General features: G+C 41.8%; 1 protein-coding gene across 3 annotated transcripts in view; it reads right to left on the bottom strand.

Moving 5' to 3' along the window:
- TBC1D4 (TBC1 domain family member 4) overlaps nucleotides 1-18,085 on the bottom strand; it is a 156,269-nt gene that overhangs the window by 104,802 nt on the left and 33,382 nt on the right. The window lies entirely within an intron of this gene.

Here is an 18,085-nt window from a genome sequence, read left to right as displayed (position 1 = left end):
AATTGTTAAATCCAATATATATTCCCAGTGATGTGGAACAAGTAACTAAGGCCTTGGCTACACTTACCCGCTAGTTCGGCGGCTGGCAATCGAACTTCTGGGTTCGACTTATCGCGTCTAGTCTGGACACGATAAGTCGAACCCGGAAGTGCTCGCCGTCGACTGCGGTACTCCAGCTCGGCGAGAGGAGTACCGCGGAGTCGACGGGGGAGCCTGCCTGCCGAGTGTGGACCAAGGTAAGTTCGAACTAAGGTACTTCGAACTTCAGCTACGTTATTCACGTAGCTGAAGTTCCGTACCTTAGTTCGAATTAGGGGGTTAGTGTAGACCTGGCCTAAGAGATGTAGTTAAGACAACTTCCATTACTTATAAATACAGCATTCTCTACAAAGTATTTTATATTACTTTTCTTCTCTGACTCAGGTGTTAAATATTCCTATATTGCTGTTTACAAATTTGGGATTGAAATAAACTGTTTTATTTCTTTTAAAATGTATACTTTATATAAAAGATTGTTTCTATGACCTTGTAAGACTAATGCTCGGATTTCAAACCTGATATATAAACACAAATGTACCATTTCACCTCCAGTATTTGTCTTTAGGTGTAACAGCATTCTAGTGGTGCAGCGGTGCCACTACACCTAAGGAAGGCATCACAATGTCTGTTTAAAGATCATCCTCTAAAATAGACATATTGAGTCATATTCCTTTCAAATTTGGTGTGCTTCAGAAGGGGACAAGGTAGGGTTATTGAACCAAATATGGGGTCAGTTGAGCTAGGTATTGGAGATATAAGCCCCCACCCATCCCTCAAAATAGTTGTTTTTACAAAACATTTCTAGGTATTTCCCCCCAGCTTTTTTGCACAAGTTTGAGATTGAAGTATTGGTGTGATGAGGGTCAAAATGGTCTCAATCTGTCAAGTTTTACCCAAGGTAGTGCATGGCACCCACTAAATCTTTGGGGGACCCAAATTGAGAAGGATATTTAAGAACATGTACACGTCTTTGCTTGTGCACATGTATAGTCTGGAAAGATTACACTGTGCAGGCACCAAGAAAGAACAAAACACGAGAGGGTTTCTGTGCAGCCTCTTTACGTTTGCCTGGGTAACTGAGGGAATGTGCTGATGCCATAGCCCCTGGTGAACACCTCACCACTGATATTTTTAGTTTGTTATATTGGAGGGGAGGAGCTGGACAAAGGACTTTGTGGGGATGGGCAGAGAATGGGGGGGGGGGGAAGGGCAGGGAATGCAGCTGCAGAGGGGGCGGGAAATTAGGAGGGGTCGGAATGAATCCAAGGCTTGTGTGTTTGAGAAAAATCTGTATTTTACTAGCCCTTTGGGGAAGGAGGTGGTAAGTGGCAACTTCCTGACCGCAGGGCATACTAACGTGGTGTTTCTAAAGACAAAATGCAGAGCACAGGTACCTTGAGTGCTGAGAGAAAAAGAAATGTGTGTGCTGCCAGGGTTACCAATGTGTGGATTCCGGGCAATTCCTGGATCACGAAATTGCTGAGGTTTGTGGGAAAGCAGATAATACACCATGGCATGGTGATAGCGGACTACGGGCTGATTTGGGTGGAGAGAGCTGACTAACTTGGCATCAAGTTTTGCCCACTCTGCACAGTCTAACTGGTGACTTAAGAGGTTGTGATTATCAGATACTGTGTGGATTCACTCAGGCAGAAATGAACTGGGCCTTCTTCCAGGTGTATACCTCATATGGTGTCTGACAGCAGATTTGAATCACATCAGAGATTTGTGTCCATGAGTTCTCTCGGAGTTGGCTGAGCATCTGAATAATTACTGCAGTGACCATATAAAAGCTATTAATAAAGTGCTGGAAGAACATTAATCAGGAAATTGGAGGGTTCATGGCTGACCAGAACATGTATTCTGTATGACACAGACCCCCTCACTGAATTGATTCTCAGAAATGTGGTACATCTATTGGACAAGAGTCAGAGGATCTTTCTTTCAGGCATAAAACTGTCAGTATTTTGGAACAGAAACTTAGTCTGTGATTTCTCTCACCGGCCCAACTACAAACTCCACCCTCCAGCCATTGTGAAACACAAGCAGCAATGCCATTCCACTGTAACAGAGTTGTCCTTTGCTCTGGGCACTTCAGGTGAGTTGGGTTATAGGAGGAGGGGAAGCAACAGTACTAGAAACCCTTCTACACCAGGAAGTGAAGACTTCATCACATTCTGTGCTGGTGGGGGAGGAGGGAGATGGCTGGGTACTGTGGTGGGAAGGGGGCCAGGCTGGGAGAGGGAACACAGTAAATGAGTTAGAGGCATGGTACCATGAACCAAAGGGGGTTCATGGCACCCACCTGGTGGCAGAGGAGGCAGGTCGACTGGCTGGCTGGGTATGCATATTGCAGGACATGCTATGTACAACTGCCTAAAATGACTACTAATTCCTACCAACAACATATATCTTTTCCTATTAAAAAAAGAACTGAGAAATTCATTTGCAAAAAAACAGAGTTAAGGTTGCTTGGTGGTCTGTTGCCCCCTTGCAGAACACTGAGTTGAGCAACACTTCTGGAAACCAGGAAAAGCTAAGTTAAGGTTGCCTATGCAACCTTAACGTTGGGGTTGGCAGAGTAAAAGGTACATATGTTAAAAGGACACATTGGGACATTACTGAAAGAGGTCAGAGTTAACGCTGCATGAGCATTTCCTGGTTTTCAGAAGTTTGAGTTTTGCTCAACTCAGTGTTTTGCAAGGCAACCACATAACACCAAGCAACCTCAACTTGGTGTTAACATAGATTTTTGCTACTGAATTATAAATTATGGTTTGGTCACAACAGAACATAAGAGCTTACACCATGGTATGCTTCTTTTCCTTGATCTTCTGTTCTCCTCTTGCTTCCCATGCCTTTGCTGTTGTCCTAGTGGAGGAATTGTCACATCAATGGGAGGTGTGGGAAGCGGTGGCCCGACCGCGCTGGTTCCCGCAGCTCCCATTGGCCAGGAATAGTGAACCACGGCCACTAGGAGCTGCGAGCAGCCGTACCTGCAGACACTCAGGTAAACAAAGAGTCTCGTGGCCCGCCAGGGGCTTACCCTGAACAAGCCGCGAACCAAGTTTGGGAACCCCTGATCTAGGTGAAAGTGAAAGCCAGTCAAGAGTTTCCTTTTGTGAAAAGATGTATTCTAGTTTGGAAATTAACCCTGTGACTTGACATACAAGTATAAATGTAAGCATTCTAAAGGTGATACCCAGTTGATATAAAATAATTTAAAAAAAGGCATTAAGACTCATTAAGACAAGAAATCACCTATTCCCTGTAGAGACTGCAGTTTCCCCAAAGCCTTGTGGACCTGCGCATACATACATATATATATAAAAATGGAGGCTTAAAATCATCTTAATTAAATGAACTGAGAGTGACAAATATTGTATGCAAAAGACCTAAAATCAATTGTGCTTTAGGATTAACAAATGTCCCTTGATATGACAATTCCTTTCTAAATAATGAGTTGTCGTTAGGACAACAGCAAAGGCATGGGAAGCAAGAGGAGAACAGAAGATCAAGGAAAAGAAGCATACCACGGTATAAGCTCTCAGATGGATACTGGTAGGCAGGGTTTCAATCTTAGTTAACCAATTTAAGTACAACTTAAGGTAAAACTCAGCCATCTCCCTAGATTTCATGCTTGCAGAATTAATGGTTCACATAGATATGGCAGAAAACCAGAAGGGATGACCTGAGCTAGCACACACTGCATGATCTCCCATCTATGGATCAAAGAAGCCTCCCCTGCATGAAAGAGTATGCTCTGTACCACCTGACCATGTAGCCAACGACTTTGTAAAGAAAATAAAGGAAAGATTAGCTAAAAATCATATTTACACTTTCTTGAAGCGTCACATGATATCATATGTTGTGATGAGTCCTTCTTGTGTCATTAAGGTATCAAACAGATTTCTATTGCACACACAAAAACGATGTTACAAGAACATTAAAGATGCAAAGTAAAGCATTGGAAAGTTGGAAAGTGCCAGAATTAAGGATGTGATCATGTAATTAAAGACTGTATCATACTGCATAAGCATATGCAAACCTTAATTCTGGCATTTATTACACAGTCCCAGTCTCCGCTGTAATCAGACTAGATGGATGATCTAATGCAGTGATCGGCAACCTTTGGCCCATGGCCTGCCAGGGTAAGCACCTGGCAGGCCGGGCCGGTTTGTTTACCTGCTGCGTCTGCGGGTTGGGCCACTTCCGCAGGTTGGGTTTACCCTGGCGGGCCATGTGCCAAAGGTTGCCGATCCCTGATCTAATGGTTCCTTCTGGCATTAAAGACAAAAAACAAAAACAAAAACAAACAAAAAACCCCATCTATGAATCCTCTGTCCTCAGCTCTCAATTACATCCACCCTGAGGCTTCTTGGTCCAATCTATTCCCCCCGCACTGCCACACCAATCTTGCTCCCTCTGCACTGAAAATCAGGCAGTTTCTTCCTCCTCATTGCCTGGAGCCACCAGGATCGGGTGAGGTTTGAGAACACAGGAGATAAACTTTCTCGGCTCTCAGTTCCAGTGTCTCACCCCACCCCAGAGCTTCAATTGCATGAAAAGTACATGCTCCAGCCTGGACAGATTCTTCAAAAGCTTATAACTTGGCCAAATATGGGCACAGTTTCATGGAGAAGGCAAAAAGCAAACCTCTGCCGTAAAGGCATCCTCGCCAAATTTCCAGCCTCTGCTCCACAGCAGGAGGGTGCTAGAGCTTCTTAAAGAAAAGGTTGCCAGAGTTTAGCATAGCAAGCAAGGGGGAGGGAATGTATTTTTCACCAGCCTCATTCTCAGAAACAGCTAAAAAAACTGTTTTGGTTCAAATTCTCCAAAAAAATTCAGCCTAAGGCATACACCTTGCATCTGAAAACTGGGTCTTATAGTAAGAAGTGTCTGGCCACTAATAATAACCTAGAATCTGGGGATTTTTATGAAAATTATTTAGGAAAGCATAATGGTTACTAGAAAGCCATTTCATGTAAATACATTATAATGTATTTCAGTGTAAATCATTAGTTCACAAATTACACAAGTTAGACCTTCATGGCTGGTGAACTATTTCATGCTATAGCAGCTGTCGCAATATAGGCAAAAAGAAAAAAAAATGTTTAAAAATAAAATTAATGGAGATATCCTATCTCCTAGAACTGGAAGGGATCTTTAAGGTCATTGAGTCCAGCCCCCTGCCTTCACTAGCAGGACCTTAAGTGGCCCCCTCAAGGATTGAACTCACAACCCTGGGTTTAGCAGGCCAATGCTCAAACCACCGAGCTATCCCTTCCCCCTGCCTGTTTTATCTACAGATTCACAACACAAATTTAATAGTTTCAATATGAACTAATTTTTAGCAATAAATTTGTATAAATTTAGTGTTCAGCAAAGGTACCAGACTTATAGCCCTGAAGTCTTACTTCTATTCATCTAGTACCTCTGGCTGAGCCAGACATATCATAAGAACAGCCTCTGGTGTTATTTCAACACTTCCAAGTGCAAACTAGAACCAGAACTGCAGCTTCAATTTACTTATTGTTATAATCTGAAGGCTGTTGGGAGGCCTTTCAGCCACTAGCAATGAATGCTGTATTCAAACCAAGAAACTATAACAAAAAACTACATATTCCATTACCAATCCAGAAGTTCTTCACATTCTTCATTCCACATTTTTTTTTTCCTGGAAAAGATAAGAGCTCTGATAACCAGTCTATCACTTCTTGGTCCTCGGAATATCTCCATCTATTTCTACCAAGCTCATCACACTAGTATTGGAACACTTAAGTTTCAAGGACTCATTCTGCAGAACACCAGGAAAGGTTACTTGGACCACTGATGATCCACAGACCACAATCTGAGAACCACTCCCCTGAGCCTCAGCAGTTCTGTTTTACTTTTTTCAAGAGCAAGATTCAAAATAAGGCCAGTAACATGCCAAGTTTGACTGGCAGCCACATAATTCCTATGAATGTCATTCGAAAACAAACACTTTTTAGCTTTCTGCATTACACATGATTCACGTTAGGATTAATAAACCACACTGTAACTAAGAGACAGATAAAACTGAAAAGCAAAAAAGCAACTTTTTGGATGAACAAATGTTGGGTGGTAATGTATTTTACATTTATGATACAAAATTTTCCTGATCAGATTTCTTTAAAAATCTAGTTTGCCAGAAGGGTTTTTTTTTTTTTTTGGGGGGGGGAAGAGGAGAAAACCACCTTTCATTATAGCTTTCTTTTTTAAAACATAAAACTATCAGAATGTAGGAGTTTTTAAAAGCAAGAGCATGTTATTAAAACAAGAATTCATATTATGCAGTCAAATGTGTGAAATGGGAAGATCAAAACCTGAAAAGTAGTTGAATATGGCTTTAAAAAAAGAAAGCAGAAATTCCATGTTTAGGGCCAAGTTGCAAAAGGGATTTCAATCATCATCAGTTGTGGATGCAAAATTGGGGCAATCTGGCCCTTGATTTGTTTTAACAATGTTAAAATAGGGTTACCATTCGTCCGGATTTACCCGGACATGTCCTCCTTTTTGTACTAAAAATAGCGTCCGGGGGGAATTTGTAAAGCACTCACAATGTCCGGGATTTCCCCCACAGGCAGAGCAGACCGAGCGGCTGGGAGGGCTGCAGGGAAGTCCCGGGCTGGACTCCGGAGCAGCTGGAGAGGAGCCGGATCCGCCCTGCATTCTGAGCAAGTGTCTCAGCACAAAGTGCAGCCCTCCCCTTTTGCAACTGGGAGCGGTTTCTGCCATGCAGCGTAGCAGAACGGGAGCGAGAGCACTTTGTGCTGATACAAGGGCAGCTCTCCCCTGCAGTCCGGTCCGGGCCAGGGACCGGGTTTTGTTGTGCAGGGCCAGGGACCCGGTTTTGTTGTGCTGGGGAGCTCAGCCACATGTCCGGCTCGCACAGAGCCCAACACCCTGTTCTGAGCAGCAGGGTAAGGGGGCCAGGGGGCAGGAAGGTTCTGGAGGTGGCAGTCAAGAAACGGGGGGGGGGGGGGTTTGGGGGGAGTGGAGAAAGTTTTGGGCAGTCAGGGTACAGGTAGGGGGTAGGGTCCTGGGGGGCAGTTGGGGGGGTCTTAGGAGGGGGCAGTTAGGGGACAAGGAACAGGGAGTCTTAGGTAGGGGGTGGGGTTCTGGAGGGCAGTTAGGAGCAGGGGTCCCAGGAGGGGGCAGTCAGGGGACAAGGAGCGGGGGCGTGGGGGGCTGAGAGTTCTGGGGGGGAGCTGTCAGGGGGCAGGAGTGGGGAGAGGGATCGGAGCAGTCAGGGGACAGGGAGCAGAGGGGTTTAGATGGGTTGGGAGTTCTGGGGGGGGCTGTCAGGGGGCAGGAGTGCGGAGAGGGATCGGAGCAGTCAGGGGACAGGGAGCAGAGGGGTTTAGATGGGTTGGGAGTTCTGGGGGGGGGGGCTGTCAGGGGGTGGGGAGTGGTTGGATGGGGCGTGGGAGTCCCAGGGGTCTGTCTGGGGGTGGGGGTGCGGATAAGGGTTGGGGCAGTCAGGGGACAAGAGGCAGGGAGGCTTAGATAGGGAGTGGAGTCCTGGGGGGCAGTTAGGGGCAGGGGTCCCAGGAGGGGGCAGTCAGGGGACAAGGAACGGGGGGAGGGTTGGGGGTTCTGGGGGGGCGGGAAGTGGGAGGGGCAGGGGCGGGGCTAGGGCGGGGCTCCTCCCGTCCTCTTTTTTGCTTGCTGAAATATGGTAACCCTAGTTAAAAAAAAACTCTTACTTAGCTCTAATGAAAGAAGGATGGTGAACTTTTCACAATTCAATAAAAGGTGTTGAGAAGCAGATTAAGTTAGCTCGCTTATATGACAACAGGATTTAACCCACTAATAGAAAATTATTGAAATCTAGCTAGCTAATGTGCAAATCTTTCAATCGTATCATCATTTAACAAACAAAATATATCTTAAATTACAGATAATATTCCCACAACAAATTACTTGGTTCTTTGACTAACAAAGCCTGTGTTCAGCAGGATAATTAATTTGATATATTACATTTCACTGATTTAACACTTTCCTCTACTAGCTCCCAAGAAATTGATTATATTAAAAGTGGGGGGGAAAGCTAGTTAATTTTCCCCATCAATAATTTTATATACATAAAAAAATCCTTACCTTCAACACTACAGCTTTGCTATATAGAATAAGCTCTATCAGAAAATATCACGTGAGAAAAGTCCACACGACACATTCTGTGCAAACAACCTTAACAGACTTAGAACTACATACAATTCTCTTAACTCTAAAGTTATTTAGATTTTCTGAAAATGTAGTCTTTCAATAACTATGGTTATGACAGGGGTCACCAGATGATGATGTTAAAAGTGTTCTGAGAAATTTCCTTGTGTTTTTTGTTTGTTTGTTTTTGTTTTGTTTTGTTAAGCATGCAAGCAAATTTTCAGTCTTTGAAGAAAACTGCGTTGTTCATTTTTGGGTGCAGTTTCTTTGAGAGAGCTGTGTAAGCAGCAAAGGTATTTGCTCTTGGCCTTCAGCTCTCTAACAAGAGTCAATTCTTGTGGCATTCCCTGATTCTCAAGGAGCAACTCTGTGCTTGCTCCGAGATCTCTGAAAAAGGATTATCTGCATGCTGTTAATGGCCACCTCTTTTCAAGGACTGGTATACACACTGTAAAATAAGATAAGCTGTGCTATATATATGTCCAGAGTCTTAGTCACTTGTTTCTCTTACAATAGGATACTGACCTGCAAGGCCTGCTGACACCTGCTGCTGCTCAGCAAAACAGCAAGTGTATTAAGTCAGATATAGTGAAGTGTTCAGAAATATTTCTACAATTAACTGAACACTTCACAACAGATACCATTTCAGAAGAAGCTGTATGCAACACTGACATTAGCTGCCACCAGAGAATTACGTGCCAGATTTTGCTCTTGAAAATGATAAATTGAGGGAACAACTGTCTTGCCGTACTGTGATATATTACTGTTGCCTCAGTGATTCACATTCTGGCTCAGAGATCTCTGTAGCACTGCCAACATAAAAAAAAACAAAAAGAAAATCTTGCTCATGAAGTAGTAGTAGGTATTAGACATCTTGGCTTCAAGTACAAGAAGCTTGATAGCAGGACAGAACAACCTTGCAAGAATACAAGGATACTTTAATTTGCCCAGAACAGGAATCAGGAACATTTAAAAAAAAAAATTTCTTGTGGGTGGAGCCAGGCCCGGCTCCAGCATTTCTGCTGCCCCAAGCAAAAAAACCAACCAACCAACCAACCAAACAAAAAAGCAGCGATCGCGATCGGCAGCGGCAATTGGGGGGGGGAGGGGGAGCTGCGATCGGCGGCAGTTCAGCGGCAGGTCCTTCGCTCCTAGAGGGAGTGAGGGACCTGTCACCCCTGAATTGCCACAGGTGCTGCCCCTCTCCCTTGGCCGCACCAAGCACCTGCTTGTTAAGCTGGTGCCTGGAGCCGGCCCTGGGTGCAGCGCTCATATTCGACTTCTCCTGGCATGCTGTAGACTCAATCTGTCAACATGCTTAACAAACTTCATATTGGGGCAGGAAAATTAAACCAGTGCATCAGCCATTCGATGAAGTAATCGTATGTAAAATCCCATAATGATGAGCCATGCACGGTGTCTTCTAAAGCTTGAAAGGAAGTATGCAAACACTTAGGTGAGAAATAAACAGGTTTTGGAATACAATATTAGCTCAAAACAAATGCTGAAGTCAGACAAGAGATCAAGTCAGAAAGCTAAGTCACATAGGGTAACGATGCTGGTTATTAACCAGTTCCTCATCAAGAAAAGCTATATTTTTTCCCTGAACTGGACTATCTTACTAAGGAATCTCATAGTGGTTTAAAGCTTTAATGCAAAGGGACTGAAGCATTATTTTTAAAGTGACCATTAGAGTGGCCCAAAGGCAGAACAAAAAAAAAAGTCACACGTGGGTCCCAAACCCTGACCTAACACTGGTCCTTCACCCTAAGAAGGGCAGGAGTAATCAGCCTGGTTCATCCCAAACAAGGTTGAAAGCCCCATGAATTGCTCAGCAACGCCTCCTTCTTCCTGCAAAGCCAGCTGAAGAAACTGAATTGACAGGTCATAAAGAGCCAGACTCACCAAAGATGGTTCTCTGTGTCAGGAACGTCCAAGCCTGGGAGACACTTAAAAAATAAAGAGGGAATGGAAAGGGGAGTCACTAGGGAGTACAGCCTTCTCCTGACAATGGAATAAAAGATTTTGCCCACCCTGAGGGTGGGCAAAAAAAAAAATCAATCTCAAAACAAGTCCACCACACAGGTGATTCCCATTAAGCATAGAGAGATTTTTCACATATAAAAGAAAACAAATCTATACCTATTTACTGAATGACTACCATTGTAAACTAAAGAAAATCCATAACATCTGAAACTTATTTTGTCACGTGTTTCCACAAAGTCACTCCCTTGGGTCTGGAAGAGAACACTGCTCCTTGAGAAATGTATCTCTGCTGTATATACACACACTGAAAGCTAACACTGCATGCATATAACTTGCAAAGGAAAAATAAACATCAGACACCAATTTGCAATCCATCACCAAACCAGTTGCTTTGACAGAAAAGATTCCTGGCCAACTGCCAAGGCACTGCCAACTTTTTTTCCCTCTATTTATTTTTTTCAATACAATTCAAAATAACTATTTTAGCTCCTACTGTTTGTCCTCTGCTCACCATGGTGAATGGCTGTTTTTCTTGCTGTGCTATGAACAATGAGATCTACACTTATGCCCAGAGCAGTATTTGACTCTGAAACTAAACTCAGTTTTCAGCATGAAATTAACTAGATTCTGTAGGATCCTGGACAGAGAGAGGGCACAGGAGCCTCATTGAGCAGGAAGGAGGACAGGAGACACTGGATGTGGTTTAATTAGGCCACAACTTTAACATGCTGCAACATTCTCATTTCCTTTCTTGTTCTCTAGATGACATGTTACCAATAAAGCTTTGTTCACTGAACTAAACAGACTTTTCTGTACATTTCAGAAAAAAAAAAAATCTAAACCAGATCTAAAACAACTTAAGGCTGCAGTGACCAGCAATATGTTACTGTTCTCTATTCTTTACACTTGTATTGAAATGCTGTAACAGTGCGGTTTAATATTTTATCAGGATGGAGATTCATTCGCTTTGTCTTACTGTACTTTTAGATTTAAGGTTTACGGTTATAAAATGCTAATATACAGAACAGAATATATTTTCTTAACTTTATATTTTCATAGTTTTATTATGGCAATAGTAGGAAAGGCAGCTATTGCACGGTCATCAGCTTTTTGGTTTTGTACAAGGATTTCTGATTATTCAGTCATTATGAATAGGATTTTGCTTCATGACCCAAGTTTACCTGTCCATCCTTGTCTGACAATCACTGTTTATACACTCATACTTTGCTCATTTTAATATTTTAGAGTACTCATCGTGGTGGCAATCATTCTTTGCATCAAAGTAACACTACAGTCTACAGATAGAAAGTTTGTTTTATTTATCTTCAGTAGTTTTACCTGTTCAAGCATATAACTCTTTAGAGAGATTAGGTCCTAGTGAGAGGAGGGGGGAAAAAAAAGACTACAACAAAATGGGGAGCACAACAGGCATATAGGAAGATACTAGAAACATGCTTCAGTCATTTTAACTCTGCAGTCTAGTGAATTAGGGAAGACAGATGACAGACAGGAAGTGTGGTCCAATGGACAGGACACCTGATGAACTGATGACACCTGGATTTTATTTTGGAGTGGAGATCTTGGACAAGTTGCTATATCTTTGTGCCGCAGCTGTTCCTTTCACACTTTGTCTATTTAGATTGTAAGCTCTTCAAGACAGGAGTCATCTCTATGTGGTTGTACAGTACCAAGCACAGTGAGACCGTAACCTCATGCATCTAGGCCCTGCTGCAGTAATAACAAAAATGAAATACCAAATAAGAATATTATTTGGTATTTGTTAGTCTCAAAGGTGCCACAGGATCCTCTGTTGCTTTTTAAGAATATAATGTGTAACTTAAAAAAAAAAAAAAACCACCAACACATTGAAGCACACAGTTAAGCACAAAAGCGTGCGACTCACAATAAAAACTTTTGACTATGTAACTAATATATAGCTATCTGTAGTAGTTAAAATGTAGCATTTTTCAAAAAGAAATTTAGCACTGTTGACTGTATTTGGATTATTACGGTCAAAACCGTTTAATTTGATTAAATCACTTACAATATCATTAAAATATATGTTACTTCAGGCTAAAGGAAATTAAGTCAAATAAATCTAATGGGTTCATTTGCCTGTAAATATCTGGAATTTCATAGCAGTGCTGTTTAGACCTTGGAAGACAAATGAAAGGCTGCGTGCTGTGCTTCCGACATGGATACATTGTTTTCCTGTATGCTGTGGAAATAAGGAGATGGAAAGTAGGTATCATGAAGGCTAAAACTGGAAACAGCATTTTGAAACTAAGACTAATTTTTAAGACTAATTCTGATCAGGCAGGAGGATCCAAGTCAAAGACACTGAAGTGATAGGAATGGACTGACGGAAAATAGGGAGTAAGATACTTTTACATTATAACACTTTCATATTGCATCCTTCTAAAATTTTGTTAGATCCTTACCTCCCCAAACTCATAGGATACAACACCTACCAACACTTCAGTTTTTCATGTGACATTTATTTTTCCTCGCCTTCCCCGTTTTTCATTCTAAGTCACTTGTAGAACTAGCTGTCAACTATATGCTTTGCTACTGGACCTCTTTGGAATCTTAGCAGCCTTTAACTATTCCTTTCCTGGACTCCCATTTACATTATTTTTAGTGTGCCAATCAGTATGACCTCTAAGCACCAGGTATCCTGAACTGTGCTACATCCCTCAAGTGAAGTGACTCCCATTCTTCTAATGTTGTGTTTAAAATGAAGGACCTTTAGGCCCACTTAGTAAAATAGTCAGACAGATTAGAGACCAAGCCATGATCGCAGAAAGTTTGTGCAGTGCTCGACAGGTAGTCTGACCTCTAGACTGCCTGGGTTATGTGCAGGCTCCTTCAGGTTCACTATGGCAAAATTCAGAGAGGATATAAAATGATGGTGTAAATCAGTGTAAGGTATGGAAAGGTTGTAGCAGGAAAAAAAATAGTAAGCAAGAGATGACAAAGAAGGGGTATATGCATTAATTTTAATATTTTCCTGCTTCAACTCCACTCTCTGCATGTAATTTACACCAACATGTAATTTACACTACCATTTACGTCACTGAACTTCAGTTTGGATTCTATGCCCTGCCTCTAAAAAGAGGGCCAAAACAGTGCAGGCCCTGAGCGAGGCTAGGGAGGTTGATGAGGTAAGCTACAGCAGGCTATTGAAATACTACATAGCAGAAAGTCAGACTCTTTCGCAAAACACTGAGAAAGTACTAAGGTATTAATCTTTGATTAAGAGTCTCATTTTTCAAAAAATGAAAAAAAAAATCATTTTCTTGTTTCCTCAGAAGAAACATAAGAAGCCTATATGAAGCCTTCAACTGCCCAGAATTCATATTTCTTATTTGTTGCAGTCCTATCAGGGATATATGAATCTGTCCCTCTGGGGACATTAAAAATGTATAGTGTGGAATCTGATAGACCATCTGGTACAGACATGACCACAGCAAAGTGTTTTGTCTTGCCACAGCACAATTGCACATTTGCCATAATTGCAAGATTACCTCTTTGCAGAGCTAGAGCTCTATTTGTCACTGTCAAAGCCATAGGGAACTCCTTGGCAAACATAACAAAACAATCTTGGAGGAACAAAAATAAAAATGCAACAGAAGAATGGTTTAGGTTCCTGTGATCCACAGCGGCGGTTGCTATTACCATCTTACAATTTTGCTTAATCCACACCAGGAAAATCATTTAGATAGCTAAGAACAAAAACAAAAATTATATATAGAGAGAGGGATTGGTCTTCAGTAAGGGCCAATCCTACAGTTCTGCATGAAAGACGACTGCAGGATAGGGCCTATTGGTTCCAGTTTATACACAGTATCAGGTTCCTCGTGATTTCGGAGGTAATAGTGAATATACTGTGGCAACAAAGAAGATGAAAATTGTATATCTGATGAAAACTTGCCAACTTGCATTAAATTTGGTAGCCTATTGAAGACGTATTTTTATTATAAAAGTTTACTGTTACATCAGTATTTCTCAAACTGGGTTCGCCGCTTGTGTAGGGAAAGCCCCTGGCGGCCGGACCAGTTTGTTTACCTGCCCCGTCCGCAGGTCCAGCCGATCGCGGCTCCCACTGGCCGTGGTTCACCACTGCAGGCCAATGGGAGCTGCTGGAAGCAGCGGCCAGTATGTCCCTTGGCCCGCACCGCTTCCAGCAGCCCCCATTGGCCCAGAGCAGCGAACCACGGCCAGTGGGCGCCGCGATCGGCCGGACCTGCGGACAGGGTAGGTAGGTGGGCCAGGCCAGCCCGCCAGGGGCTTTCCCTACACAAGCGGAGACCCCAGTTTGAGAAACACTGTGTTACATAGTACTGCTGGCATTATAATTGGGAATCCAGTTTTTTAATCTTTTTATGACAGGTCCAGTGGCAGTGAAATAAAACTTCTCACGTTTTCATACTATGTTGAATTGAAAAGATCAATGAAATAAGAAATATTTCAGTGAGACAGAGGATAATTTAAGTTGTTTTTAAAGCACATAACTTGACATAACCTATGCAAAAATAAAAGTGAAATTAAACAGAAAAAAAGACTACTGATTAATACAAAACACATAATATAAAAGCCTTAAAGTAAAGAATCAGAAAACGTTTAAGTGCCAAAGTCTGCCTCCATTACTCATGTGAGTGGTCCCATTGTATTCAATGAGCGAACAAAGGATTTGCAATACCCTAAGTCGCTTTTGCAGACAATTTTCTGATAAAAGCAAAGCTGGGTACCGGGGTGAATTACTAATGGAACACAATGTAAATCAATGGAGATGCCAGTCATATAAGTATGCACTGTGCATATATCTCCCTTAGAGTATTACATGCAGTACTCTATTCATACTCCAATTCAGACAAGAACTTGCAAAAGCCTTATGTCTGCATAGTTTTTAACTTTGTAATAGACAAAAAAAAGCTTTCTAAATACAGATTAGCTTTCTTTACTCAGTGTTTGTAACTTCATCTGGTGAGAAATGGAACTGCTTTGCTGAAAGGACTGAAAAAAGGTTTCTAGATTAGGTATTGTATGACACCATAAGATTCAAAACTATTTTCTGACTTCGTACAGCAATATTCCTCATTGACTCACACGCAAAAATGCCTATTCTTATAACAGGGCTCCATGAGCCACTTCCCACTCGCCCCTCCCCCCCAAAGTGGACACCATAATCACAATGCTGTCCAAATTAGAGTACTGCTCCTTTCTTCACTGTTACTAAGCAGTCTTGCACTGTGCAGCCCTAAAGAGACCTAGGTATACTTAAAGGAGGCAGAATTCCAGACCTCAAGGACTAAGAATGTAAAGAAAAATCATTACCTTGTGATAAGTCTATCACTAGTCCAGACTGCCCTGTGGAAAAACAACAGGTGCCAAATAGTCAAAAAGCTTCTGATACTATTAGAAGTGAAGGAGACATCTCTGAGACAGTGACCTTCTAAACATTAGATGAATATGGAAGGGAACGGGGGAGAAGATGATGGAGGAAATGTATACCTATGCTAGTAAAAAGGATTTGAAAATACTTCATGGGCAAGAGAAGAGGCTCATGAAAATGAATGTCCTGTCCAATGTAATAATAATAATAAAAAAAAAGGCTGTACTATGCCAATTCCACAAGTTAAACATTAAATTGAATAACTTCTTAATGTCCCTTGCCTGGAATATAACATATTAAGAGACTTTATTGATGCAGAGATATTTAATAAAAAAAAGATATTTAATTCTAGACTGAAAGATAAAACCATCACAGGAAAAGAACAAACAATATAGGACATGTGGAAAACTGTGGGAGATATCTGTATTAATTGTACAAATTTTATATATGTGTATCTATGGACTTGGGGGTCACGGTGTTGTGACTGGCTCTATGGATCCCTATGGGTTAATTCCAGCTGGCACTCTCCCCAGATATCCAAGGACCCAGCAATGACTAATTCAATTGCCTGGCGCTCAAACAGACAATACAATGAATCCACTGTTTGAAAACTACCTGCAACCCCCTCTGGAGAAATTCCAACCAGTCTGATCAGGTTCAGGATCTCTATTTGAAACCTCAGGAGATCTTCATGCAAGAACTCATGAACAAACAAACAAAAAAATTGAAAATTTTTTCTTTTTTAAATGTGTTCAAAAATTTTCTTTTCACATAATAGTTTATAGGGGAGAGAGAACTCAGTAGGCAAGGGGAATTGTAACATTCTGAATTAAATAAATAGGAATGTATGACTAATCTTCAATCTCTGTTGGTCCTGAAGACTTATAATAGGTGCTTTGATGAAGGCTTCACACACCATGCTAGTAAACATTTAAGAGTTACTATGGCTCAGGGGAAGACAGCATTTCGTGAAATAGTTAGCATTGTTTTAAGGTTTTTCACATTTGGTTCTTATAGCACAAAACACACTCACTATATTTAAAAGTCCAGCTTTAATGAAGACACTGACTATGTGCTCTTGGGATCTGAGATGGCAGCAGACTGATCAGCTTTAGAGACAGAAAGGTATTAGCTGCATTCAATTATTAAAGTGAGTATTGTCTAAACTAGTTCAAGGTTTTATTTCCCCATGAGGAAGGACCCTAGAAGTCAAGGGAAACTAGTTCTATTCCCAACCCTGGTGCTGACTCTAGGACTATAGGCAAGCTAATAGAATGAGGCTAAGAAATTCAACAGTCTGTAAAAAGGGGATTACATCTGCACGCTTTAAGCTCCTCAGACCCTTTGTGACAGTGAATTATTATTTCAACTGTTATCTGAAAACAAAAGATGAAACACCCCAACTTTGTTAGTTGCTGAATACCCTGATGAACATAGTAAAAAACAGGTCAGTGCATTTGTACTCCAAATATGCTTTTCTTCCCAGATATGTTTGTAGACCATTAAAGAAACACTTCCACAACAATCACTTCTAGCTCCATTACATGCCTCAGCATAGGTGACTTAAGCACAGTGTAACAGTCATCAGCATTTGAACAATGAGTTTGTCTGTAGAGGCAGAGACTGACATTTGGGGGTGGGCTTCTACATACCCTTTGTTTTCACACACATACTCTTCCCACACTTACTGCATTTTTGAAGTTACCCCACAGGGGACTCCAACAGAAGAGAATTGTTCCTATACTGCTTGTTTTACTATTATTCCTATGCTGCTGGCTTTATCTAGACAGGGAAATTGACTGGTAAAGCTATTGCAGAATAGCTCCTCCTGTGCACACTGTATTCCAGAATAAGTCACTTTATTCCCAAATAATTACTCCACTTTTTGAGCAATCACTCTGTAATAGTGTCTCCACAGCGGGACATATGGGGAGCTATTGCAGAATAGCTCATTCCACAATAGGTATTGAAATAATTTCTCCATCTAAACAAGGTCATAAGGACACATCAGAGGCCCTAGCAGGCGAACAAACAGGTGACTGAGAAACAGAAATAAAGAGAAAGGTAGAGAAACAAATGGGGATAGGGGTTCTAATTCCTTGTTCAGCCATAGATCTCCTTCAAGATCTTGGGAAAAGATCTTCTTCATGCCTCCATTCCCTCATAGGACTTCTATCCTTCACAGGTGTGTTGCCAGGCTAATATTAACTCTTTACAAAGCACTTTTAAGAACTTTGCATGGGATGTGGCATAGAAGTACTAAAAAGACAGAGGCAGATGAAAGCAGTGGGGAAGATGTCCCACTATTCTAGTGGTAGCTCATAACCACAACCGAGTTTGATCCCTGCTGCTTGCACCAGCAATGGGAGAGGGAGGGTTGTCAGAGTTCTGCAGAGGCAGTGTGCATAGCTCTGGAGGTTAATAAAAGAAAGCTATGCTTTCAGTTAGCTAGTGGAGTTGCTGAAGGAGTAGCACAGA

The sequence above is a fragment of the Chrysemys picta genome, chromosome 1, assembly GCF_011386835.1.
Source record: "Chrysemys picta bellii isolate R12L10 chromosome 1, ASM1138683v2, whole genome shotgun sequence".
NCBI lineage: Eukaryota > Metazoa > Chordata > Testudines > Emydidae > Chrysemys > Chrysemys picta.
Note: the sequence above shows the minus strand (reverse complement) of the source record. Positions and strands in the feature narration are given on the sequence as shown.